This window comes from Bos taurus, chromosome 5, assembly GCF_002263795.3.
Source record: "Bos taurus isolate L1 Dominette 01449 registration number 42190680 breed Hereford chromosome 5, ARS-UCD2.0, whole genome shotgun sequence".
NCBI lineage: Eukaryota > Metazoa > Chordata > Mammalia > Artiodactyla > Bovidae > Bos > Bos taurus.
In genome coordinates this window covers 61,282,354-61,308,699 of record NC_037332.1, presented here as the reverse complement: position 1 = coordinate 61,308,699, position 26,346 = coordinate 61,282,354, and positions in this window count along the sequence as shown.

Here is a 26,346-nt window from a genome sequence, read left to right as displayed (position 1 = left end):
AAAAGAAAGATATAAGCATCTGAATGCAGAGTTCCAAAGAACAGCAAGAAGACATAAGAAAGCCTTCCTCAGTGGTCAATGCAAAGAAATAGAGGAAAACAACAGAATGGGAAAGACTAGAGATCTCTTCAAGAAAATTAGAGATACCAAGGGAACATTTCATGCAAAGATGGGCACAATAAAGGACAGAAATGGTATGGGCCTAACAGAAGCAGAAGATATTAAGAAGAGGTGGCAAGAATATACAGAAGAAATGTACAAAAAAGATCTTCACGACCCAGATAATCACAAAGCTGTGATCACTCACCTAGAGCCAGACATCCTGGAATGTGAAGTCAAGTGGGCCTTAGAAAGCATCACTAGGAACAAAGCTAGTGGAGGTGATGAAATTCCAGGGGAGCTATTTCAAATCCTGAAAGATGATGCTGTGAAAGTGCTGTACGAGAGATGCAAGCAAATTTGGAAAACTCAGCAGTGGCCACAGGACTGGAAAAGGTCCGTTTTTCATTCCAATCCCAAAGAAAGGCAATGCCAAACAATACTCAAACTACCACACAATTGCATTCATCTCACATGCTAGTAAAGTAATGCTCAAAATTCTCTAAGCCAGGCTTCAGCAATACATGAACTGTGAAATTCCAGTTGTTCAAGCTGGTTTTAGAAAAGGCAGAGGAACCAGAGATCAAATTGCCGACATCCTCTGGATCATCGAAAAAGCAAGAGAGTTCCAGAAAAACATCTATTTCTGCTTTATTGACTATGCCAAAGCCTTTGACTGTGTGGATCACAATAAACTGTGGAAAATTCTGAAAGAGATGGGAATACCAGACCACCTGACTTGCCTCTTGAGAAATTTGTATGCAGGTCAGGAAGCAACAGTTAGAACTGGACATGGAACAACAGACTGGTTCCAAATAGGAAAAGGAGTATGTCAAGGCTGTATATTGTCACCCTGCTTATTTAACTTACATGCAAAGTACATCATGAGAAATGCTGGGCTGGAAGAAGCACAAGCTGGAATCAAGATTGCCGGGAGAAATATCAATAACCTCAGATATGCAGATGACACCACCCTTATGGCAGAAAGGGAAGAGGAACTAAAGAGCCTCTTGATGAAGGTGAAAGAGGAGAGTGAAAAAGTTGGCTTAAAACTCAACATTCAGAAAACGAAGATCATGGCATCCAGTCCCATCACTTCATGGGAAATAGATGGGGAAACAGTGTCAGACTTTATTTTGGGGGTTCCAAAATAACTGCAGATGGTGACTGCAGCCATGAAATTAAAAGACGCTTACTCCTTGGAAGGAAAGTTATGACCAACCTAGATAGCACATTGAAAAGCAGAGACATTACTTTGCCAACAAAGGTCCGTCTAGTCAACGCTATGGTTTTACCAGTGGTCATGTATGGATGTGAGAGTTGGACTGTGAAGAAAGCTGAGTGCTGAAGAATTGATGCTTTTGAACTTTGGTGTTGGAGAAGACTCTTGAGAGTCCCTTGGACTGCAAGGAGATCCAACCAGTCCATTCTAAAGGAGATCAGCCCTGGGTGTTCTTTGGAAGCAATGATGCTAAAGCTGAAACTCCAGTACTTTGGCCACCTCATGCGAACAGTTGACTAATTTGAAAAGTCTCTGCTGCTGGGAGGGATTGGGGACAGGAGGAGAAGGGGACGACAGAGGGTGAGATGGCTGGATGGCATCACTGACTCGATGGATGTAAGTCTGAGTGAACTCCGGGAGTTCGTGATGGACAGGGAGACCTGGTGTGCTGCAATTCATGGGGTCGCAAAGAGTCAGACACGACTGAGTGACTGAACTGAACTGAACTGAACTGATATGGCATAGGTCCTGATAAGGGATCTAACTCGCACACTTCACATTGGAAGCTTGGCGTCTTAACCACCGGACTGCCAGGAAAGTCCCCTAAAGCCTCTTTTTGTCTACTGGATGCTGCACCGAGTACTCTGGGTCCTTAACCCTCAGAAGCAGCCTACAGAGAAGGTCCTATGACTGTCTCCATTTTACAGATTCACTAAGTAGGCCACAGAGAAGCTTGGCAACTTGCCCGAGGCCACCTAGCCAGCATGCACAGGAGCCAGGACTTGAACTCAGGTCAGACTCTGGATCTAAAGCAATGCACAAACGGGTTTCCACATGGACTCGTAGAAGAAGTTATTCCCTTCTTCCCATTCCCCTCTAATCATTCAAGAGGTCAGAGTGAATTGGATATGTAATAAACACCCTCTACCTAACTTCCCCTGCCAAATTCACAAAAAATAACTAACCAATCCAGCCATCTTCCCCACCGCTGGCCCTGTGTAATGGAAAACAAATGTTCTTGCTAAAGGGCTTGGACAGAAGCTATCAACAGAAATGAAATCTCAAATGATAGCTGCCCAGAACCACATGGCAATACATTATCACTCATACAGTTCATGGAACATTCATTCATTTTCTTTAACATCAACTTTAACTTTGCAAGAGGAGAGTTGTGTTATAAAACTGCAAAAAAAAAAAAAAAAGGAATCAAAAAATCGGAAAATGTTGATATGATTGTCTATCTAGTGAAAGGGAGACAATCGGCAGTAAAATAATTGGTACATTTTCCCACTGCATTATGTTTCTCAAAACATGTTACTGTGGGAGGAGATTAGCTTCCCCTTTCTTCAGGAAGAAAATGACTTGTCTCCTATAGTGAATAGAACTGTCATTCTGAAAGCTGACAAATGCTAACAACCTTTGGAGGTGCAGTGGGCCAGCATCTAAAAAACAAATAAAATAAAATGAAGAATCCAGTAACCAAAGAAAGAAAGGTCATGAAGGGAAATAACAGGATAGGAACCCTTAAACACACATACAAAAAGTACTGGAAACTTGCTTAAATCTGCCTCATGTTAGAAATAACAGACTCATACCCTAAAACAGAAGGAAACAGAAACAAGTCATTCCACATTAAAACCACTTCAGTTAGTTTACTTCCTTATGTTAGGCTCCATAGCACCAAATCAAATATAATGGATTCTATCTTGTTTTGCTAAAAATATAGTTGCACAAGGAAGACAATTAGTAGAGCCAGCCACAGATGTTCAAAATAACCATGTCCAGAGTCAGAGATGGGCTCATTGGCTGAGGTGGCACCTGCTCCATGATGTACCTGCTGTAGCCTTGGTCCCCATGATCCTGGTGGGATTAGAGTAAGATTGGTGACAGAGAAAAATGGACAGAGACCACAGGATGATACTTTGTGAGTCAGGTTCCTGAGAGGCAGTTTTGACAGAACTAACATTTTGGCAGATGGCAGCGGTCAAGAGAAACTCTAGCCAATCCTGGTCTCCCTTCTTCCTGTCAGAAGAGGCTCCCAATAATGAGCTCCCATTTTATGGCAAATAGATGGGGAAGCAGTGGAAACAGTGGCTGACTTTATTTTTGGGGGGCTCCAAAATCACTGCAGATGGTGACTGCAGCCATGAAATTAAAAGATGCTTACTCCTTGGAACGAAAGATATGACCAACCTAGACAGCATATTGAAAAGTAGAGACATTACTTTGCCAACAAAAGTCTGTCTAGTCAAAGCTATGGTTTTTCCAGTAGTCATGTATGGATGTGAGAGGTGGACTATAAAGAAAGCTGAGTGCTGAGGAATTGATGCTTTTGAACTGTGGTGTTGGAGAAGACTTTTGCGAGTCCCTTGGACTGCAAGGAGATCCAACCAGTCCATCCTAAAGGAGATCAGTCCTGGGTGTTCATTGGAAGGACTGATGTTGAAGCTGAAACTCCAATATTTGGGCCACCTGATGCAAAGAGCTTACTCATTTGAAAAGACCCTGATGCTGGGAAAGATGGAGGGCAGGAGGAGAAGGGGATGACAGAGGATGAGATGGTTGGATGGCATCACCAACTCAATGGACATGAGATTGGGTAAACTCTTGGAGTTGCTGATGGACAGGGAGGCCTGGCATTCTGCAGTCCGTGGGGTCACAAAGAGTTGAACATGACTGAGTAACTGAACTGTACTGAACTGATGGCATTATTTTCTTTCTGCTATTCTATTCACCAAATAAAATCCTGCAATTGACAAAATTCATATTTTCATCCATCAAGATAGAATATTTATATTTTTGTCACCCTATGTATATTCCCAACTAATACTTATAGTCATAAAATTGGGAGAGAGAGGTACTGCTAAAAACCAAAGTGTACCTTAGAATAAAGGTGTTTGCTTTAAACAATGACAAACACTATTCTGTACTTTATGGACATTTATATGTTATGAACAGAAGGGTCTTCAACAGGCGTCTGAAAGTCTGCATAAGAAATGGAGTTCTTCACAAGTATCCATAGCAGTATGCATGACTACTATCTGCTGGGCACTTGTTATGAACTGTACTATACTATGTATTTCACATGTGTGAAGCTATTTGCTCTTTACCATTTTTGTAGGAGAACCCGGTTCAATTCCTAGGTTGGGAAGATACCCTGGAGAAAGGATAGGCTGCCCACTCCAGTATTCTTGGGCTTCCCTGGTGGCTTAGCTGGTAAAGAATCTGCCTACAAAACGCGAGACCTGCATTCAATCCCTGGGTTGGGAAGATCCCCTGGAGAAGGGAACAGCTACTCACTCCAGTATTCTGGCCTGGAGAATTCCATGGACTGTATAGTTCAGTCAGTTCAGTTTAGTCACTCAGTCATGTCCAATTCTTTGTGATCCCATGAACTGAAGCATGCCAGGCTTCCCTGTCCATCACCAACTCCCAGAGCTTGCTCAAATTCATGCCCATCGAGTAGATGATGCCATCCCACCATCTCATCCTCTGTTGTCCCCTTTTCTTCCTGCATTCAATCTTTCCCAGCATCAGGGTCTTCTCCAATGAGTCAGTTATTTGCATCCGGTGGCAAAAGTATTGGAGTTTCAGCTTCAACATCAGTCCTTCCAATGAATATTTAGGACTGATTTCATTTAGGATGGACTGGATGGATCTCCTTGCAGTCCAAGGGACTCTCAAGTATCTTATCCAACACCACAGTTCAAAAGCATCAATTCCTTGGCACTCAGCTTTCCTTATAGTCCAACTCTCACATCCATACATGACTACTGGAAAAACCATAGCTTTGACTAGATGGGCCTTTGTTGGCAAAGTAATGTCTCTGCTTTTTAATATGCTGTCTAGGTTGGTCATAACTTTCCTTCCAAGGAGCAAGCATCCTTTAATATCATGGCTGCAGTCACCATCTGCAGTGATTTTGGAGCCCCCAAAAAATAGTCTGTCACTGTTTCCACTGCTTCCCCATCTATTTGCCATGAAGTGATGGGACCGGATACCATATTAGTATTTTGAATGTTGAGTTTTAAGCCAACTTCTTCACTCTCCTCTTTTACTTGCATCAAGAGGCTCTTTAGTTCCTCTTCACTTTCTGCCATAAGGGTGGTGTCATCTGCATATTTGAGGTTGTTGATATTTCTCCTGGAAATCTTGATTCCGGCTTGTGCTTCATATAGTCCAGCATTTCTCATGATGTACTCTGCATATAAGTTACATAAGCAGGACAACAATACACAGCCTTGAGGTACTCCTATTTGGATTTGGAACCAGTCTGTTGTTCCATGTCCAGTTCTAAGTGTTGCCTCTTGACCTGCATACAGATTTCTCAGGAGGCAGGTCAGGTGGTCTGGTATTCCCATCTCTTTCAGAATTTTCCACAGTTTGGGTGATCCACATAGTCAAAGGCTTTGGCATAGTCAATAAAGCAGAAGTAGATGTTTTTCTGGAACTCTCTTGCTTTTTCAATGATCCAACGGATGTTGACAATTTGATCTCTGGTTCCTCTGTCTTTTCTAAGTTCAGCTTGAACACCTGGAAGTTCATGGTTCACATACTATTGAAGTCTGGCTTGGAGGATTTTGAGCATTACTTTGCTAGTGTGTAAGATGAGTGCAATTGTGTGGTAGTTTGAACATTCTTTGGCATTGCCTTTCTTTCAGATTGGAATGAAAACTGACCTTTTCCAATCCTATGGCCACTGCTGAGTTTTCCAAATTTGTTGGCATATTGAGTGTAGCACTTTCACAGCATCATCTTTTAGGATTTGAAATAGCTCAACTGGAATTCCATCACCTCCACTAGTTACAGTACATGGGGTCGCAAAGAGTCAGACATGACTCAGCAACTTTTACTTCACTTCACTTCACCATATTATGAAATGTACTATTGTTATCCTTATTGTGTAAATGAAGAAACCAAGGATTACAGAATCTGAATACTTACTCAAGATGGTAAGTGTTCAAGTTTAGATTATTAGGTAATTTTTTATTGAAGGTAAACACTGTGAATTTTGCAGTGTTAGATTGTGGATATTGTTTTCTAGAGCTGTGTTCTGGAATGTAGTTAAGATACTTGGGTGAAATTGTTTCAGCCTTTGCTTTTAAGCTTTGCTAGGTAAGACCAAAGTAGTGTTCAGTCAAGGGCTAAGTATTCTTCACTACTGAGACAAAATGCTACAGGATACCCTATCTGCTACCGCATGAATTATGAAGTTTTTTACTCTGACTGGTGGGAAGAGGAACTGGTCCCAGGTCTGCAAGAGCTTCTCATATTACCCTTTTAGTCACTTCAGGGGGTTCTTCCCCCACCACTGGCAATTTCCTTGCATCAGTGTGCTGATCAACCCTCAGTCAAAGACTCAAGGGGGATCCTCTGCAGATATCCAGAGCTCTCTCCGTGCCCCCTCTTCTGTAAATTCTGGATTCTCAGCTCTGTCTTCTCAACTCAGGGAGACTACCCTGTTCTAGCTGGGTCTCCCTTCCCTGCACCTTAGCTTGAAAACTCTCTCCAGGCAGTCAGTAGCAATGATTGTAGAACTCACCTCATTCGCTTCCCATGTCTCAGGGATCATTGTCCTTCATGGCATGAAGTCTTAGAAACTGTACAATGTCATTTATGTTGTCTAGTTTTCTAGTTGTTTCAGGAAGGAAGGTAAATCTAGCCCTTATCACTCCATCTAGGCCAGAGGCAAGTATTCTCAAGCTCAGATTTGAAGCTAAGCAGTCAGGTTTCAGAACCTGAGACCCTAACTGCTACCCTGATTTTTATAAAGCAATCAGTTGGGATAAAAGAGGTTAATTGGAGAACTAATGAACATACCTTAAAAAAAGAAGTCTTCTTCCTTATAATACAATTTTTCCCTAAAATACCATTATTTGTATGGTGATATTAGAAAAAGCACAGGAGAAATAGATTTAGATCCTCTGTGAGTTAAATATTTTCTGCTAGGCTCAACTATCACATTTTCTTCTGAGGTAATACACATATTTTCTGGGAACATTAGGCCTGAGAGATCATCCATAGAAGTTTCAGGAAAACTACATGAAGCACTCTTTATGTTCATGAACCTCACATCATTAGCGGCATAGAGCACTATTGAGGTGGGGTTTACTGACGTCTCTCACCATCAAAGGACATTTGAGCACTGCAGACATATCTCACTTTACCCAACACATCTGTTCCTAAAGAGGTGTGCTTAAGTCATATTTCAGTCAACTGAATAGTTTTGAAATGTACCAGTGAAGTTTATCCTTTAAAATGATGATAAGTTCTTTTGGGAATTGAATCAATGCCTACTTAAATGCTAGGTAGCATCGTGGTTAAGGGTACAGGGTTAGGAGACTGGTGGACCTGAGCTTAAACCCCTGATTCCTAGCTGTGAGACCTTGGCAAATCATTTAAACTCATCAAAGTCCCAGATTCTTCTCCCATAAAATGAGGATGATGAGAATACTTACTTCTTGATAGGTACAGCATTGTTAGGAGGACTTTGGTGAGCCAATCCCAGTAAAAATGCTTAGTCAAAGTCTGTTTCTTAGCACTAAATAAAAGTTAATGGGAGAATGGATACATGTATATGTATGGCTCGGAGAAGGAAATGGCACCCCACTCCAGTACTCTTGCCTGGAAAATCCCATGGATGGAGGAGCCTGGTAGGCTATGTCCACAGGGTCGCTAGGAGTCGGACACGACTAAGCGACTTCTCTTTCACTTTTCACTTTCATGCATTGGAGAAGGAAATGACAACCCACTCCAGTGTTCTTGCCTGGAGAATCCCAAGGACGGGGGAGCCTGATGGGCTTCCGTCTATGGAGTCGCACAGAGTCGGACACGACTGAAGCGACTCAGCAGCAGCAGCAGCATATGGATGGCTGATTGGCTTTGCTGTCCACCTGAAATGATTCCATTGCTAATTGGCTATATTTCAATATAAATTAAAAGGTTTTTAAAAGTTAACTATCATTAGTTCTCTAATATAGAAAAATGCAAAATTAATACAATGAGAGAAAATGAGAAATAAGTTGTCATCTCTAGTTAAAAGCCTTTTGAGGCATATGATGGGTGTTAGTCTAATTTTAAGTGTAATGAAAGTTGGACTACCCAACAATTTCTTAGAAGAGTTTTATAATTAAAATATTTCACCCTGGTATCATTCTCTTTAAATATTGATTTACTTAATGTCATTCATCAATACTTATGTACCATGGTAACTAATCCTGCAGGGTTTATATCCTTTGGATTTTATTAATCACCTCAAGATGCCACATTCCTTTAGTTACCATTTCAGTCAACTACAAATATTTATTTTCTTTCTCTCTTTCTTTTCCCCTTTCTAACTTACATGGATCGAATACTTCAGCACTAACCACTCCTACCACTTTCCACAAGGAAAATTTTTAAATTATCAGTTTGGTCACTTAGTCGTGTCCAACTCTTTGTGACCCTATGGACTGCAGCATGCCAGGCTTCCCTGTCCATCACCAACTCCCAGAACTTGCTCAAACTCATGCCCATTGAGTTGGTGATGCCATCCAACCATCTCATCCTCTATCATCCCCTTTTCCTCTTGCCTTCAATCTTGCCCAGCATCAGGGTCTTCTCCAATGAGCCAGTTCTTCGTTTCAGGTGGCCAAAGTATTGGAGTTTCAGCTTCAGCGTTAGTCTTTCCAATGAATATTCGGGACTGATTTCCTTTAGGATGGACTAGTCAGATCTCCTTGCAGTCCCAGGGATTCTCAAGAGTCTTCTCCAACACCACAGTTCAAAAGCATCAATTCTTTGGTGCTCAGCAACCCACTCCAGTACTCTTGCCTGGAAAATCCCATGGATGGAGGAGCCTGGTAGGCTGCAGTCCATGGGGTTGCGAAGAGTTGGACACGACTGAGTGACTTCATTTTCACTTTCATGCATTGGAGAAGGAAATGGCAACCCACTCCAGTGTTCTTGCCTGGAGAATCCCAGGGACAGGGAGCCTGGTGGGCTGCCGTCTATGGGGTCACACAGAGTTGGACACGACTGAAGTGACTTAGCAGCAGCAACTTTCTTTATAGTCCAACTCTCACATCCATACATGACTACGGAAAAACCACAGCTTTGACTAGACAGACCTTTGTCAGCAAAATAATTTTTCTGCTTTTTAATATGCTGTCTAATAATGCTTCCCTCTGAATCATAAGAAAAATTCCAATGTCCTTTTCAATATGCTATTTCTAATTCACATCCAAACATACCTACCTGGAAAACCATGTCAATACTTCACACTAGACACTGATATCAACCTGAAAAAGCAGGTGAGCCCTAAAAGAATTGACCCAGCATGTTTAGATGAATGAGTATAATTGTTGTTATTTTCATAACTTTTTCTTAGGATCTCCTAAAGCATCTGTGTTTTAGAACGAATTCTAATATTTCAGGTTGTCTGTATTTTAATTTGATAAATCTGGCAATGCTTAATATGTTTGAAACAGGTATATGCTTTTATATTTGCAAAGTCAAGGAAAGACTATATGTGAGCTATGCAAGTAGTAGAATATTTAAAAGCATGAAGGTTGTCAATGGTACAAAATATGAATATTTATTATATCTGAGCACATCTTAGCATAATTTCTCTTTCCCTAGTGATTCCAACAAGTTTTAATGCAACCCAAGTATAAAATGTCACCAACTTACTTAAATAACAGCGTCCAAATCAAACACTAATATGGCAATTCATTTCTGAAATATCTTGTCATCAGATGCATCGTTATTTCATATTAGCAGCCTTTTCTGGCATCCAGGAAACAACAAGAAGTTCACACCAAAGCCAATTTCAATTAATTCAGGATGGAAAATTTCATGTGACACTATCAAACACTTCACCAAAATTAAGATAGATTGCATCTACAGTTTCACATTCCTGTTATCTACTGATCTTATAGCTCTATCAAAAAAAGCAATCAAGTTTTTCTGGCATGATTTACTCTTTTCAAACTCCTTTTTCATCATGTCCATTATCATTATCCTTATATGTTTCATCAATGTTTGCATATTTTCTATTAATGTTCATTCTACTCTTCCAATATAGATTTACCTTGCTTTTGCTAGATAATTACATCAGCAGTGTTCATTTTTTCAAAGCAAAACAATAATCATTATCATTAGGATAATGATCAAGAAATTACTTCTCATATTGGGGTGATAAGAGGATTCAAATCAATTCTATAAATACTTATTGCACATTTACTAAGTGCCTATTTCTCTGCAAGACAATGTAGGGAAGACAGAGGAAGGATACTTTCCTCCAGAAGCCATTGATCTCACTGAGGGGATAAGATGCAGACTAATGGGGATTCTGTATTCATTTATGTCTAGTATTTTACAAATCTGGTAGGTAAAAAAAAAATCTTATTAAAATTCAAGATTCTATACCTTATTTCTAGGGTTCTGATTCAGCATTTGTGCTTTTAACAAGCACTCACCACCGCCAAGTGATTCCAATATAAGCATATCTTAAACTACACTTGAGAAAAACTGATAAGGATAATCAAAGTATCAAAGGGCCAGAACAGAGTCTAGCCATTATAGATCAAAAATGTACAAATGACCTGCCAGCATAATCAGAACTGTAAAGATGACAGACTAACAGAGTTCTTACACTATTACCTATATTAGCAGTGCTAGAATTGCTTTGAAATTTACTTGATTTACAAAGATAGACATTTTCATTTACCATATCTTGTACTCTTTGACCAAACCAATTAAGCAATGGAAGAAACATTATAATCACTTACCCAGGCAAAAATAAGCATGTATTCCTATCAAAATAACTAAAATAAATTTAATATTGAAAAGCATTAATCTGGGTTGCTTTCACATTGTATATCTACTGGATACAATCCAGAACTCGCGAATTCATCTATTTTTGGTGACAATCCAGAAAGCAATGCTTAAAGGATAATTTCAGAGTCACCAAGGGGATTTTTATCTCATGGGTAAGCCTTGCAATACTTCTGTGAAAGCCTGTCATGTTAACTATGATTACTCTAGATTCATGAAGTCTCTAATAAAAATTATTATTTGAACATGTATAACTGTCTTTCTCCAAATATCTCAGACTGGCCTAGTATATCATTTCATTCATTTTATTATCAATGTAAAACCAACATGTCAGTCAGGGTCCAACCAAGAAAACAGCACTTAAAATAAGGGAAATTTAATACTGGAGGGATTTTGTCGACCAGGTGATGAAAGAGGTGAATAACTAAAGGGGACAGAAAGCAATTGACAGATGAGGAGTGTAGGAAGTTTCTTCCTCTAAACCCAGTGAAAGAGGTTGTGTGCATGTGTTTCCAGAACTCAGGTGCACGGTCCCCCTACTCAATCCAGAACAATGGAGGCTTGTCTGCAATGACTACAATAAAGAAGCAGCAGCAGCGAAGGCAGAGGGACAGGGGAGGAAATGACCTGGCTTCTCCTGCCCTCCGGTCATCTGCAGGTGCTTAACCCTGCTGAGCCAGCAAAATGCTAGCTGGCACATAACCTTTTTATTTTGCCTTTTTGTACTGTTCACAGGGTTCTCCTGGCAAGAATATTGGAGTGGGCTGCCATTTCCTCCTCCAGTGATTTTCGAATTGTGGTGCTAGAGAATTGTGACACTTTCAAATTGTGGTGTAGGAGAAGACTTTTGAGAGTCCCTTGGACTGCAAGGAGATGAAACCAGTCAATCCTAAAGAAAATCAATATTGAATTGATTTGGAATTGAATATTCATTGGAAGGACTTATGCTCCTTGGAAGGAAAGTTATGACCAACCTAGATAGCATATTCAAAAGCAGAGACATTACTTTGCCAACAAAGGTCCATCTAGTCAAGGCTATGGTTTTTTCCTGTGGTCATGTATGGATGTGAGAGTTGGACTGTGAAGAAGGCTGAGCGCCGAAGAATTGATGTTTTTGAACTGTGGTGTTGGGGAAGACTCTTGAGAGTCCCTTGGACTGCAAGGAGATCCAACCAGTCCATTCTGAAGGAGATCAGCCCTGGGTGTTCTTTGGAAGGAATGATGCTAAAGCTGAAACTCCAGTACTTTGGCCACCTCATGCGAAGAGTTGACTCATTGGAAAAGACTCTGATGCTGGGAGGGATTGGGGGCAAGAGGAGAAGGGGACGACAGAGGATGAGATGGCTGGATAGCATCACTGACTCGATGGACATGAGTCTCAGTGAACTGAGTTGGTGACGGACAGGGAGGCCTGGCGTGCTGTGATTCATGGGGTCGCAAAGAGTCGGACACGACTGAGCGACTGATCTGATCTGATCTGATGCTAAGACCTAAGCTGCAACACTTTGGCCACCTGATGCAAAGAGCCAACTCACTAGAAAAGACCATGATGTTGGGCAAGATTGAAGGCCAAAGGAGAAGGTGGTGGCAAAGGATGAGATGATTAGATAGCATTACCAATTTAATGGACATGAATTTGAGCAAACTCTGGGAGATAGTAAAGGACAGAGGAGCCTGGTGTGCTGCAGTCCTTGGGGTTACAAAGAATTGGACATGACAGAGACTGAACAATAAAAACAAATGCAACCTCTAGAAACAGAGAGACCTCTGCTCCTTAGACTAGAACAGGAAAAAGACCAGAAAGGGGTCCAAAAACAAATAAGCCGAGGACTATCTAGGAAAAGTGATGATGATAGTGATGATGATTATTTTTATAGCTTTTCTTTAAAATGAAGAAATGGAGTTTGCAAACAGAGTTTGAAATTTTTATAAATACTCAATCCAGTGCTTCACTTATTCAACAATTCATGATGCCTCTAAATATGCTACATTTTATACCCTCATTCTTTACTGCTCAAGTTTTCTATAACTTAAAATTCAATGCCTGAATAAGCTGCATAATTCTTTTTATAATATTATGAAATGCAAATCTGTTCTCCCTATTCATTTCTCTCACCTATACATCATGATATATTCTTATACCATTCCTGATATATTTTAATTGTCCAAATATCTCTACTTCATATTTTTAAATGTACATTTTTGGAGAACAATCTAGTATTTAAATCATGTAGCTATCATCATTTTGTTCTCATTTGCATGCATTAATGGAGTTTCTGTATCTGGTAGTTTCTATTTTCCATGCAGCAGGCCATGTATTAGTCCCTTTAGCCTATTTACTGAGTAAGAAGAATGTGCTTAGATCACTTTGCTATTTCTCCCCACCTGAGAAAAATCAATTATATTAAATATATATTGCATAGAGCTTGATGTTTAGCAAAGTGTTTTGCATACAGTGTGTGTGTGTGTGTGTGTGTGTGTGTCTGTGTAAACAGAATGGCTTCCAAGGATAAAAAACATATGGAATTGTAGGACTTGGTGTTTCCATCATGTATTTATGCCTAAACATATAAAAACTTTACAGTTATACAATCATGTTCTTAGAACATATAGTTCTTTTTCCAGTCAGTTACCCAAAATCCACAGATTATAATTCAGTTGATCTCCACTTCTCCTTAGTAATCAATTTCTAGTCTCATCAGGTCAGTCTCTTCACTGACCATCCAACATTCCCATGTTCAACTGGGCTCAAGATTGTGCTAGTCTACTGTCCACTCTACTGCCTCTAACTTCTCCATTCCCCAGTGCTGTATCTAAGTTCTATCTCCTTCATGGAATTACCCTGATGGCCCAGCCATCAGGGCTCTCTCCCCTGTCTCCTGGACTCCTATTAGACTTATATCTATGGTTAGTTGTTTATTCATTATTTCATGTATGTGCTCTGTGTCATCAAAAGTCCTTTAAATTCTTGAGGACAGAGCCTGTAGTTTAAATCCTACAATATTGTTAAGAGCAAGCCCCCAAAATACATCCACTGAGTGCCACTGAAGTTCCATAATCAGTCCTGGAGAGGTGTTTCTGAAGTCACCAAAAGATGATGGGGCATCAACAAAGGAATGAACAAAGAAGATGTGGTCCATATATACAATGGAGTACTACTCAACCATAAAAAGGAACAAAACTAGGTCATTTGTAGAGACATGGATGGACCTAGAGACTATCATACAGAGTGAAGTAAGTCAGAAAGAGAAAAACAAATATCATATGTTAATGCATATATGTGGACCCTAGAAAAATGATATGTGCTCAGACTTTCAGTCATATCCAACTGTTTGTGACCCAATAGACTGTAGCCCGCCAGGCTCCTCTGTCCATGGGATCCTCCAAGCAAGAATACTGGAGCAAGCTGACATTTCCTACTCCAGGGGATCTTTGATTTTCTTATTCACAAAGCAGAAATAGAGAAACAGACATAGAGAACATGTATGATACCAAGGGGGAAGGGGGATAGGACGACTTGGGGGATTGAGACTGACACATGTATACTACTGATACTATGTATAAAACAGATAACTAATGAGAACATACTGTATAGCACAGGGAACTCTACTTAATGCACTGCGGTGACCTAAGTGGAAAAGAAGTACAAAAGGGAGGGGATATATGCATATGTATGGCCGGTTCACTTTGCAGCACAGTCAAAACTAACACAACATTGTAAAGCAAGTGTACTCCAATAAAAGTTAATTTAGAAAGAAATAAAAGGTGGTGGGGAAAAGGCAAAAAGGAATGATGTCATAGTGCAAAATGTAGAACAACAGATGAGAGACCAGTAACCTAGAAGGGAAACAGAAATAAGTCAATTTCCGGTATGCAGGAGTAGATCTCCTCTAAAGAAACTTCTCATACACTTTGGGGAAGTCTCCAAGACAGTTTTCTTCCCTTTGGAAAAAAAAAATAATCATACTTTTTATCTTCACTGATTAAATTTCTTTTGTTTTAGCCAGCAATATATTTTTGCTGCCTCTCGCATCTTGAAAAATAACTCTCAGGAATTTCATCTCATAGTCACTCTTTATTATCTGTCTTCTACCCTGTCTTAATTCAGTTTCATCAGGACGATCAAATCTAAAGCCCATCTGTAGCCGTGATTAGATGTTCACTAAATGTGATTTTTAAAACTCAAGTCTCATGATATCATCATTCTTGGAGCCTCTTGAAGGTCGACAGGGATTACACCAGTGACAATTAAACAACGTGGCTTCCTCCCCCGATGCCTCCCCCGCCACCTGCCTGGACCTTATTGTTCTGACCTATCTCCTCATTTAAACCTCTCAACACCAATACGTCTTCAACTTAAGAATCAGTGTTCTCCCCTGTTCCAGTTTCTTTTTCCCAGTTGCTTCTCTTCATTTAATCTTCAGGGTCATCTCAATCCCCATAAATCTAAACATAGCAATCAAACGTCTCCTCTCTTTAAAATGTCTCACCACAGGTGGGGTGCAAATCCCCCCTCCTGATTGATTGGGCAATTTAAAAGAAAGATGGTGAAAGGCCATTTCATCGGAAACATGGGGGTGGAAGGGAAGCTTTTGCTTTTGTTATCGAAAGGATTCGTGTTTTGATCTCTGCTTTGAGAAGCCTTTTTGTTGAAAAAAATCTTGCCATTTATGAATGAGGTCTGAAAAATCAAGGTGTTGATAACACACTACGAGTGTTTTGTTTACTAAAACAAAAAGATGCTACTAAACCTGAAGTGGACTCAGTCTCTCCCCAACCCCTACAAATAGATAACTATTGTGCCACTTAACATGCCTGCGGCAGGCTTCCTGCTAGGATTCTCTGCTTCTACAATCACTAATATTTTACTGACTAGTTAGTGAGCACTTATAATCACCAAGGCATTAATCTAGGTGCTGTGATGCCAATTAGAATTAATATGACTCAGCCTCTGTTCTCAGTGACATAGATGTGATAGGTATGTATACAAATGTTGTTGTTTAGTCATGTCTGACCCTTTTGCAATCCCACAGACTGTAGTCCACCAGGCTCCTTTGTCCATGGAGTCTCCCACGCAAGAATACTGGAGTGAATTGCCATTTCCTCCTCCAGAAGATCTTCTCAACCCAAGAATCAAAACTGCATCTCTTGTGTCTCCTGCATCGGCAGGCAAATTCTTTACCACTAAGCCACCAGGGAAGCTGCATGGATATTATAAGTGGGTGACCAGACATTAACAGAGTGATCAGACCCAGCTACATGTTGTTAAGGCAGCTTATAGCAAAAGGGGCTGATGCAGACTCAACAGTTGAAGATAGGATTTGGGGCTGAGACTCTAGGACGGATAGGAGGTGACAAGGCTCAGAGACGAGGGAAGAATGTTCCAGATTTGGTCATATAAAGAAAAATTTCTACGGATGCTTTGAGAAGGAGAAAACTTTTTCAGGAGTGGGAGGAGGAGGGCACATCCTGGAGTAAACAGAGCACTAGCTCTGGCTAAGGGATGGGATGGTGAGAGGAGATTCTGAGCCAGAGAATGTAAAGAGGCAGGCGGAGGTGAGCAGTGTTCAGGGAGAAAGGAACAGCATGAATCAGTTAAGTGTATGTACAGAATTCAGTGATGAGGACGAAAAAGATTCAAACATGGAGGGCCTCACTATCTGGGCTAAGAAGTCTGGGATTTTTCTAGTCAGGAAATGGAAAAATTGCTAAAGGTTCCAGACCTTCATGTGTCTGGAGTTATCGTGTAACCAGAATCGTGGTTTAAAGATATCATTTGAACTTGGGATACCAATCAGGAGCAGGAATGGAAAGGAAGACACAGAATGCAAAAGAGTTGCAGAAGTAGATCTAACAAGATGAATCTTTAAAGAAGACTTTAGATGTCCTGGAGCTGCAGAGAAATTTTTTTTTTAATTTTATTTTATTTTTAAACTTTACATAATTGTATTAGTTTTGCCAAATATCAAAATGAATCCATCACAGGTATACATGTGTTCCCCATCCTGAACCCTCCTCCCTCCTCCCTCCCCATACCATCCCTCTGGGTCGTCCCAGTGCACTAGCCCCAAGCATCCAGTATTGTGCATCGAACCTGGACTGGCATCTCGTTTCATACATGATATTTTACATGTTTCCATGCCATTCTCCCAAATCTTCCCACCCTCTCCCTCTCCCACAGAGTCCATAAGACTGTTCTATACATCAGTGTCTCTTTTGCTGTCTCATACACAGGGTTATTGTTATCATCTTTCTAAATTCCATATATATGCGTTAGTATACTGTATTGGTGTTTTTCCTTCTGGCTTACTTCACTCTTGAGAAAGAAGGAGAAAGGAACTAATATCTACTGAAAATTTTATCTGCTAGACCCTATGCTAAGAGCTCTCATGAACTGTTTTAATTTAATTCCCAGGATTCCCTGAAACCAGTATTATTACACTTTTTGTACAAACGAGAAACTGAGGCTCAGAGAAATTAAGTAACTTGTCAGTGAGCAAAATAATAAGTTATGAAGCCAAAATCTGACCTCAAGATCACTGCATTTTACTTCAAAACAAAAATATCACTCTGAGGGCTTTCTTCTCTCCTTGTTTATGATTCTTCCCTTGTTTACCATTGCTCAGACTCTACTGACATTCAAAATGGATCCTCAGTGCTCTGCAAACCTCTGATTGAATAAGGTAAACTCCCAAAGGGCCACCTAACCAATGTCATGCATATTTATCTCTGGGATAAAAGAAAGAAGATCTCCAGTAAAACAACCAGTTGGAAGAGGAGGGGAGGAATAATCCATTTCTGGGATGCCTGGTCCAGCTGTCTCTGAAATTTCAATGGACTTGGAAACCAGTTAGTGGATTCAGTATATTACCTTCCACTTTGTTGTTTTTATTTTCCCTGTAGGGATCAAAAAATGATGAACTCCTGTCAAAGCTTGTAACTCCTTAATTACTTAATTATTAACAGTGAAAAGCTGGTTTTTGAAACTGTTTAATGGTCATATAAAAAACCAGTTGAGAGGACTGTTGATACTGTGGCTCAAGTCTTTGAAGAGTTGAGTGATATTGTAGTTACTGTTATGTCCAAGATAGAAACAGAAAAGCCAGGACTACAACATTGCCTGGATTCCCAGTCACACACTGAACAGGTAATACGTCTTTTAGACTTGGATGGGTTCAAGGAGGAGACTTACATAACAAGTTTTTTCCCCAGCCAGTCTTTGTCATAGTAGGTAAAAATAAAGTTGATTATTAGGCAGAGGGGAAAAAAATGAACCAATTATTAAGCATATTGCATCATTCTTAGAGTTGTTTTCTGACTTCTGTTACCAGCACTGGCTGTGAATTTTAGCATTAATTATCTAGAGGCATCAAAAGTGTACTGATATTATAATTTGAAACCATTATTCTAAGTATCTCCACTCCAACTCATCATGTCTGGCAACAAACAGAAAGGTGAAATGCAAAGTAGCCATAAAAAAGAAGACAGAACAAAAGAATAATAAATAGACAATTTTATATTAGTCATGGGAACAATGACACCCATGCACAAATATACTACCCTGACCACAATGCTCTGAAGGTCTGTCCACAGAGTGGTAATGTCATTCAGAAAGGGAGATGGCTCATTTCTGAATTAATACCAAAAGAAAGTATTTCAAGAGGACCTGTAAATACAGAACATTTTAGAGTAGTCCTGACTGAGGATGGGTAGCCCCTGAAAGGGGTGGTCCTAGCACAGACCTGTCTTCCTCCTTCCGAGAAAACGGAAGCCATCAGATGAGGCTCTCACAATTTTGACCGAACCCACAAGTCAGCCCTAAGTGCACTCAGTCCTTCCTCCTTCCTGGGAGAACATAGGTTGTCTCTTCCTCCAGTAGAAAGCCACTTCTAGCTGTTCTTTGGTTTCTACCTCCTCCCACATCTGGTTCTCTTAACGATTACCTCTCTCTTCTCAATGTTATCCTCTATCATTATCCTTTCTCTCTCTCTCTCTCTCTCTCTCTCTGTCTCCCCTCCCTCCCTGCCTTAATCACTTTCCTTTTCTCTTTTCCTAGTCAGTATTTTGCATGCTCAAGTCTCTCCTACATTAAACAAACAAACAAACAAAACCTCTCCATCCAATCTCCAGGTGACAATGTTTCCTTCTTTTTCCTTTGCTGTCCTAGATAAATTCTTCCCACCTTTCTTATCTCCCTTACTCTTCACTTCCTTAAATCTGGACTTCTACTTTGCACTCCACTGAAATGGCTTTCCAATATCACCACGGTCCCCCATGTCACTAAAACACATTTTAGTTACAATTTCCTGACCTCTCAGCATCATGTGACATGATTGGCCAGTCTCTCCTTCTTGAAATTCTCATGTTTTTGGCTTCCCTCATGGCTCAGTGGTAAAGAATCTGCCTGCCAATGCAGGAGACACAGGATCAATCCCTGATCTGGGAAGATCTCACATGCCTCAGAGCAACTAAGCCCGTGCACCACAACTATTAAGCCTGTGCTCTAGAGCTTGGAGAAGGCAATGGCAATCCACTCCAGTACTCTTGCCTGGAAAATCCCATGGACGGAGGAGCCTGGTGGGCTGCAGTCCATGGGGTCGCTAAGAGTCGGGCATGACTGAGCGACTTTACTTTCACTTTTCACTTTCATGCTTGGAGAAGGAAATGGCAACCCACTCCAGTGTTCTTGCCTGGAGAATCCCAGGGATGGAGGAGCCTAGTGGGCTGCTGTCTATGGGGTCACACAGAGTCAGACACGACTGAAGTGACTTAGTAGTAGTAGCTAGAGCTTGGAAGTCACAAATACTAAAGCCTGTGCACCCTAGAGCCTACGCTCTACAACAGACAGTTAATGAGAAGCCCTGGCACTGCAACTAGAGACTAGCCCCTGCTCACCCCAACTAGAAAAAAAGCCCACATGGCAATAAAGACCCAGCAACAACCAAAAATAAATAAATGGGAAAAAATTATCATTTTTTCTTGACAGTCCATACTCTTTTAAGTTTCTTCCTACCCCTTTGGCCATTTCTTATCTTCTACAGATTTCATAATTTTAATATTTCTCTGAGCTCATTCTTCTCACTTGAAGGGGCTTGTGAGCACGTCAAGTCACTTCAGTTGTGTCCGACTCTTTGTGACCCATCGACTGGAGCCCACCAAGCTCCTCTGTCCATGGGATTCTCCAGGTAAGAATACTAGAGTGGGTTGTCATGCACTCCTTCTGGGAATCTTCCAGAGTCACTCCCATACTTCAAGTACCACTCTTAGGCTGAGGAGTTTTCAGACTGCATTTACAAATCAACTGATTTCTAAGCTTCAGTCTGACATATCCAAAGGTCAACTGGACGTCTCCTTTGGGGGTCTGGCAAAAATCTCAAATGCCATATGTCTAAAAAAGAACTTAACTTCTTCCCTCCCATTATGGTAAACAGCATAACTTTTTTTAAATATAAATTTATTTATTTTAATTGGAGGCTAATTACTTTACAATATGGTATTGGTTTTGACATACATCAAGATGAATCTACCACAGGTATGCACATGTTCCCCATCCTGAACCCCCCTCCCACCTCCCTCCCCATACCATCCCTCTGGGTCATCCCAGTGCAGCAGCCCCAAGCATCCTGTATCATGCATCGAACCTGGACTGGCGATTCATTTCTTATATGATATTATACATGTTTCAATGCCATTCCCCCAAATCATCCCCCTCCCAAAGAGTCCAAAAGACTGTTCTATACATCTGTCTCTTTTGCTGTCTCGCATACAAGGTTATCGTTATGATCTTTCTAAATTCCATATATATGTGTTAGTATACTGTATTGGTGTTTTTCTTTCTGGCTTACTTCACTCTGTATAATAGGCTCCAGTCTCATCCACCTCATTAGAACTGATTCAAATGTATTCTTTTTAATGGCTGAGTAATACTCCATTGTGTATATGTACCACAGCTTTCTTATCCATTCATCTGCTGATGGACATCTAGGTTGCTTCCATGTCCTGGCTATTATAAACAGTGCTGCAATGAACGTAATAGATGGAGAAATATACCATGTTCATGGATCAGAAGAATCAATATAGTGAAAATGAGTATACTACCCAAAGTAATCTATAGATTCAATGCAATCCCTATCAAGGTACCAAGGGTGTTTTTCACAGAGATAGAACAAATAATTTCACAATTTGTATGGAAATACAAAAAACCTCAAATAGCCAAAGCAATCTTGAGAAAGAAGAATGGAAATGGAGAAATCAACCTGCCTGACTTCAGGCTCTACTACAAAGCCACAGTCATCAAGACGGTATGGTACTGGCACAAAGACAGAAATATAGATCAATGGAACAAAATAGAAAGCCCAGAGATAAATCCGTGCACCAATGGACACCTTATCTTTGACAAAGGAGGCAAGAATATACAATGGAGAAAAGACAATTTCTTTAACAAGTGGTGCTGGGAAAACTAGTCAACCACTTGTAAAAGAATGAAACAGCATAACTTAGGAAGATCCCCTGAAGAGGGAGACTACCCACTCCAGTATTCTTGGGCGCCCCCTGGTGGCTCAGATCGTAAAGAATCTGCCTTCAGTGCAGGAGACCTGGGTTCGATCCCTGGGCTGGGGAGATTCCCTGCAGAAGAGCATGGCAACCCACTCCATCATTCTTGCCTGGAGAATCCCCATGGACAGAGGTGCCTGGTGGGTTACAGTCCATGGGGTTGCAAAGAGTCAGACACAACTGAGTGACTAATCACAGCAGAGCAAGTAACCTCTTAACTGAAATCAAAAATCTGGGAATGATTTTTGGCACCTTTTTTCTCCTTTCTGTCTCTCAGCACTCACATTAAATCAACCACAAGTCCATTCATTCATTCATTCTGCAAATATTAACTGAGTCTATCATCTGTCTTAGGGGCTAGGGGGTGCAAAACAATTGTATTTCTTATCCTCATGGAACTTGCAGTTTGGTAGAGAAAACAGTAGTCAATACACAAGCAAACAAATGGGAAATCAAGAAATAGAAAAATAAGATGGGTTGAAGCGTAACTCTTTGGGCTAGAATTTGGACAACAAAGAAAGAAAGATACAGCACTGACAGGTGTTGAGAGGTGAAACTGAAAGTTTTTCTTGATTCACTGAATGTAGGCACACAAAAAAAAAGAGAGAGAGAGAGAAATGGAGGATATTTCCAGCTTTTCAACTGAGACTCTGGGTGGATGGTGCTATTGATATGAGCTGAGGTGATGGAAGGGTAAGGAATCAACCAGGAAGTTCAGATGTGTTGAACCTGCAATGTCTATTAGATGTTCACATGGCCTAGTCAACTAGTAGTTGGGGATTATGAGCCTCACACTTTGAGGAGAAGTCTAGACCTCACCACACAAACTAGTGAGTCAGCAGCATATAGATAGTTAAATCAATGAGAAAAACACCAAAGCCACTACACACTGCAGAGAGCAAAGGAAAGAAGTCCAAGAATCAACCCTGCCTAACTTCATCACAGGTGGTTAAAAGGGAGAAAAATTGTTTAAAAGAGACTGGAAGAATAGGCTGGAAAGAAGAGAAATAGGTGAACATGAACTGAGAAGGAGAAAAATAGACAACAGAAAAAAATGTGGTCCAAAAGTCAAGAGGTCAACCATCTAGAATACTGTCAAATAGAAAGGGAAGAGAGAAATATTCATGGACTCTGCCACCTTGAGTGATTGCAACTACAATAGAATTGGTCTTGGAGGAATGATGACGGCATAGACCAGAAATTCTATAGCTCCTCTTTCTAAATATTTCCCAGATAGGCCTCATTCATTGCATCCTAATTCAAGTTGAAACCACTATCCAGGCTCATGCATGTCACTCTTGCATATCCTTCATTCTATTCCCTGTCCCATGTCTAGGATAATTTTTCCAAAGCAACAAAAACAATTTTAAGCATGTCATTCCCCTGTCCAATTTAGGATACAGACCAAATTCCTTAGGACACCTTCACCAGCCCCCAGTGTCTGGCCCCTGCCTGCTGCTTCCATCTCTTCTCATTCCACTCTCCCTTTTAAGTTCAGAGCACTGGTCACATTGAATATCTGAGATTCCAGGCACACCTCATATTAGGGCATCACAGGATCGATGGTGAGTCAGAGCAAAAGTGAAATGAGAAAAGTGCTCATCTGTAAGCTTGAGGGGAATATCCTAGTTGTGAATCAGGTAAGTGTTGTACGTGCGAACTGATCTTCCCCTTTCTTGCTTTTTCCTTTAACCTGGGTACTTCTCCCACTCCAGAATTAACCTTTTTTTCATACTTGAACCTTTGTTGACATCTCCCACAATCAGGGACGAACTCTGATGCTACCTGTTTTATGCCTACCTTGCAATGCGAGGCCTTTTCCAAAGTAGCTATGTTCCTTGTGTTCCTAACTCAGATTGTAAGCTGTTTAAAGTTAGGGAACATCAAGAAGCCAAGAATATGGATACCCATGTTTGAATCCTGGTTTTGGAGTCCTTGGGCCGCTTTTTTAAATGCATTTTCATTATTTAGCTGCACTGGGTTACTGTGTGCAGGCTTTCTCTAGTTGCGGCAAGCAGAGGCTGCTCTCTAGTCGTGGTGGGCAGGCTTCTCATTGTGGTGGCTTATCCTGTCACTGAACATGGGCTTTAAGGAGCGTGGGCTTCAGCAGTTGTGGCACATGGGCTTAGTTGCCCCAAGGCATGTGGTATCTTCTCAGACTAGACATTGAACCTGTGTCCCCTGCATTGGCAGGCAGATTCTTAAACATTGGACCACCAAGAAAGTCCCTGGGCCATTTTGTTTTAAGTCTCTCAGGGATTCAGTTTCTCCTTATAGGTGCGTACTTCATGGGGTTATTTTGAGGATTCCTTGATATCACAGGTGTAAAGTGCTTACCACACTGCCTGGCACACACAGAGCACCCAACAAATTCCATTATTCATTTTGACTATCATTATTTTCTTGATCTTAGAATGCTTTATACAGTATTGGCTCTGCCAGTACTTCACAAACACTGGTTGGCTACCTGATAAATGCTATTGCACTGACCGTTTTCCCCTAATTGTTATGGTATATTATTCAAAGACAAGAGGAGTGCACCCATCCTTAGGATTAATTCCTTCTTCCATTTTCATGTTGAGTTATGTAAATCAAGATTGTGAATTTCACCCTTCAGACAGAAATGGAGTGGTTCTAATTTGATCTAACTTAAGATGGGAGGGGGTATACAGGAGACTGGAGAAGTTAAAACTTTCTGGTATAAATGAAGCAGCAGGCTGCCTTATGTTTTCAACATTAGCATTTAAGTTCACTGCAGCTGAACTCAATTCGTATCAGGGGAGATTTATATCAAACAGTGGGAAGGCAAGTCATATCCTACTGCTGTCTTGCAGAATTATCATCAGGAATGTAGCCAATTTTATCACAAATAAATGGTAGTTAGGGAAGTAACTTGTATGATCGAGTCCTATAATGGTCATTCTTTGATTTAGAAATATATTCTAAACCTGTCACTTTGCATGAGCTTGAAAAGAAGAAAAAAATCACTACACTTTCTCCTGCGGGAATAGGACATATACAATAACAAAATAACGTTTAAAAAAATTCTGCTCACTATTTTATCATTTTAAGTGTATAGAAAATAACATTAAATGGTGGAGGCATGCTTACGAATTAAATTATATACAACACTGCTCACTATCATTACTGTTACACATCACTAAACCAAGACACTCCTAAAACTGTCATCTTGTTGGCAGTCAAAAGACAGCTGAAATGCTGGTTTGAATTTTATCTCTTTTATCTCCTTTATGAAGTAGAAGAAGCACTTTATGAGAGTCACATAAGAATAGAGGGGGAAAAAAAAAAAAAAAACTAGTGAATGAAATGAAAGTATACTTAGACCTGGAAAGAACTTGAAAGATCATCATTTCAACTCCTTCAGTTTAAATATAAGAAAAAAAAAGACCCCCAAAATCAAAATAGCCAGCCCAAGGACACATGTGGTTGGGGACTGCGTCTATTCCTCTTCCTGCCACTAAGTAATTTCCAAGCCTGGCCAGCAAACACAGAGCTTCCTGAACACACAGACTTGCAGAATCAGAATGTTTGGAGAATAGAATCTAAAATTCTGTAGATTTAAAAACCTCCCCAAATGATTCAAGTGTAGAACATCCAGTGACCAATATTCGTGAAGCACTAAGCTACCCTGTTCATGACCACTGGCTGGACGTTCAACCTGGGAAAGGGGGCAGATACAACCTGTTTATTTTCTGTATTTAAATAGCTAGCAATTATAAAATACCAAATTGTAAAATGTCATTTTCTACCAACCTATTTACATCTACACTAAAAGCAGTCAGGCTTACTATAGTTCTTTTCTGGTTTATAAAAGCATATGGGGGTGTGTGTACTCGGTCATGTCTGACTTTTTGCAACCTCATGGACTGTGACCTACCAGGCTCTTCTGTCCATGGGATTTCCCAGGCAAGAATACTGGAATGGTTTGCCATTTCCTCCTCCAGGGGATCTTTCTGACCCAGGGATCGAACCCAGGTCTCCTGCATTGCAGGCAAATTCTTAACCCACTGAACCACTGGGGAAGCGTGTGTGAACATATACATACATCTATATGTTTGTTGACCTATATTTACATCTATAACAAATCTATACTGTCCTTGTATTTATATCTCTACCTATTGAGAGAATGAGAATGATAAAAAGAGACTGGAAGGAACTACATACTAAAAAGTCATAATGGTAGTACTTTGATCGATGTTGACTTCTTTATATTTTTTTATATTTTCTTAGTATTCCCCTTATTTATATTCTTACCCAGTTTCTTCACTAATATGCTGTGTCTAATTTAAAATTTGGGCCCCAAGAGTAGAAACCGCATCTAATCATCTGATTCTGCATCCAGCATCCCACCCCACATGGCCTCAGTGTGAAATGACCCGGTGGTTAGCATTGCCACAGCCGTAGCAGATCTATCTGGCACCCTTGAGGGGGTCTTTTTTGGAAAATAGTCAATTTTTAACAATTTAAGTGTGGATCATCTAGTCTTAAAGTATCTATATCCTTATATTCTACAACATTTCCCTCTTGCTGACCACATTTGACAGTTTCATGGCTCCTAAATATCTCTACCATGACAGGAAGGGGCAAAAGTGATGATACTGTAATCAATCAAATTGCTTACTCTGTGGAACCAT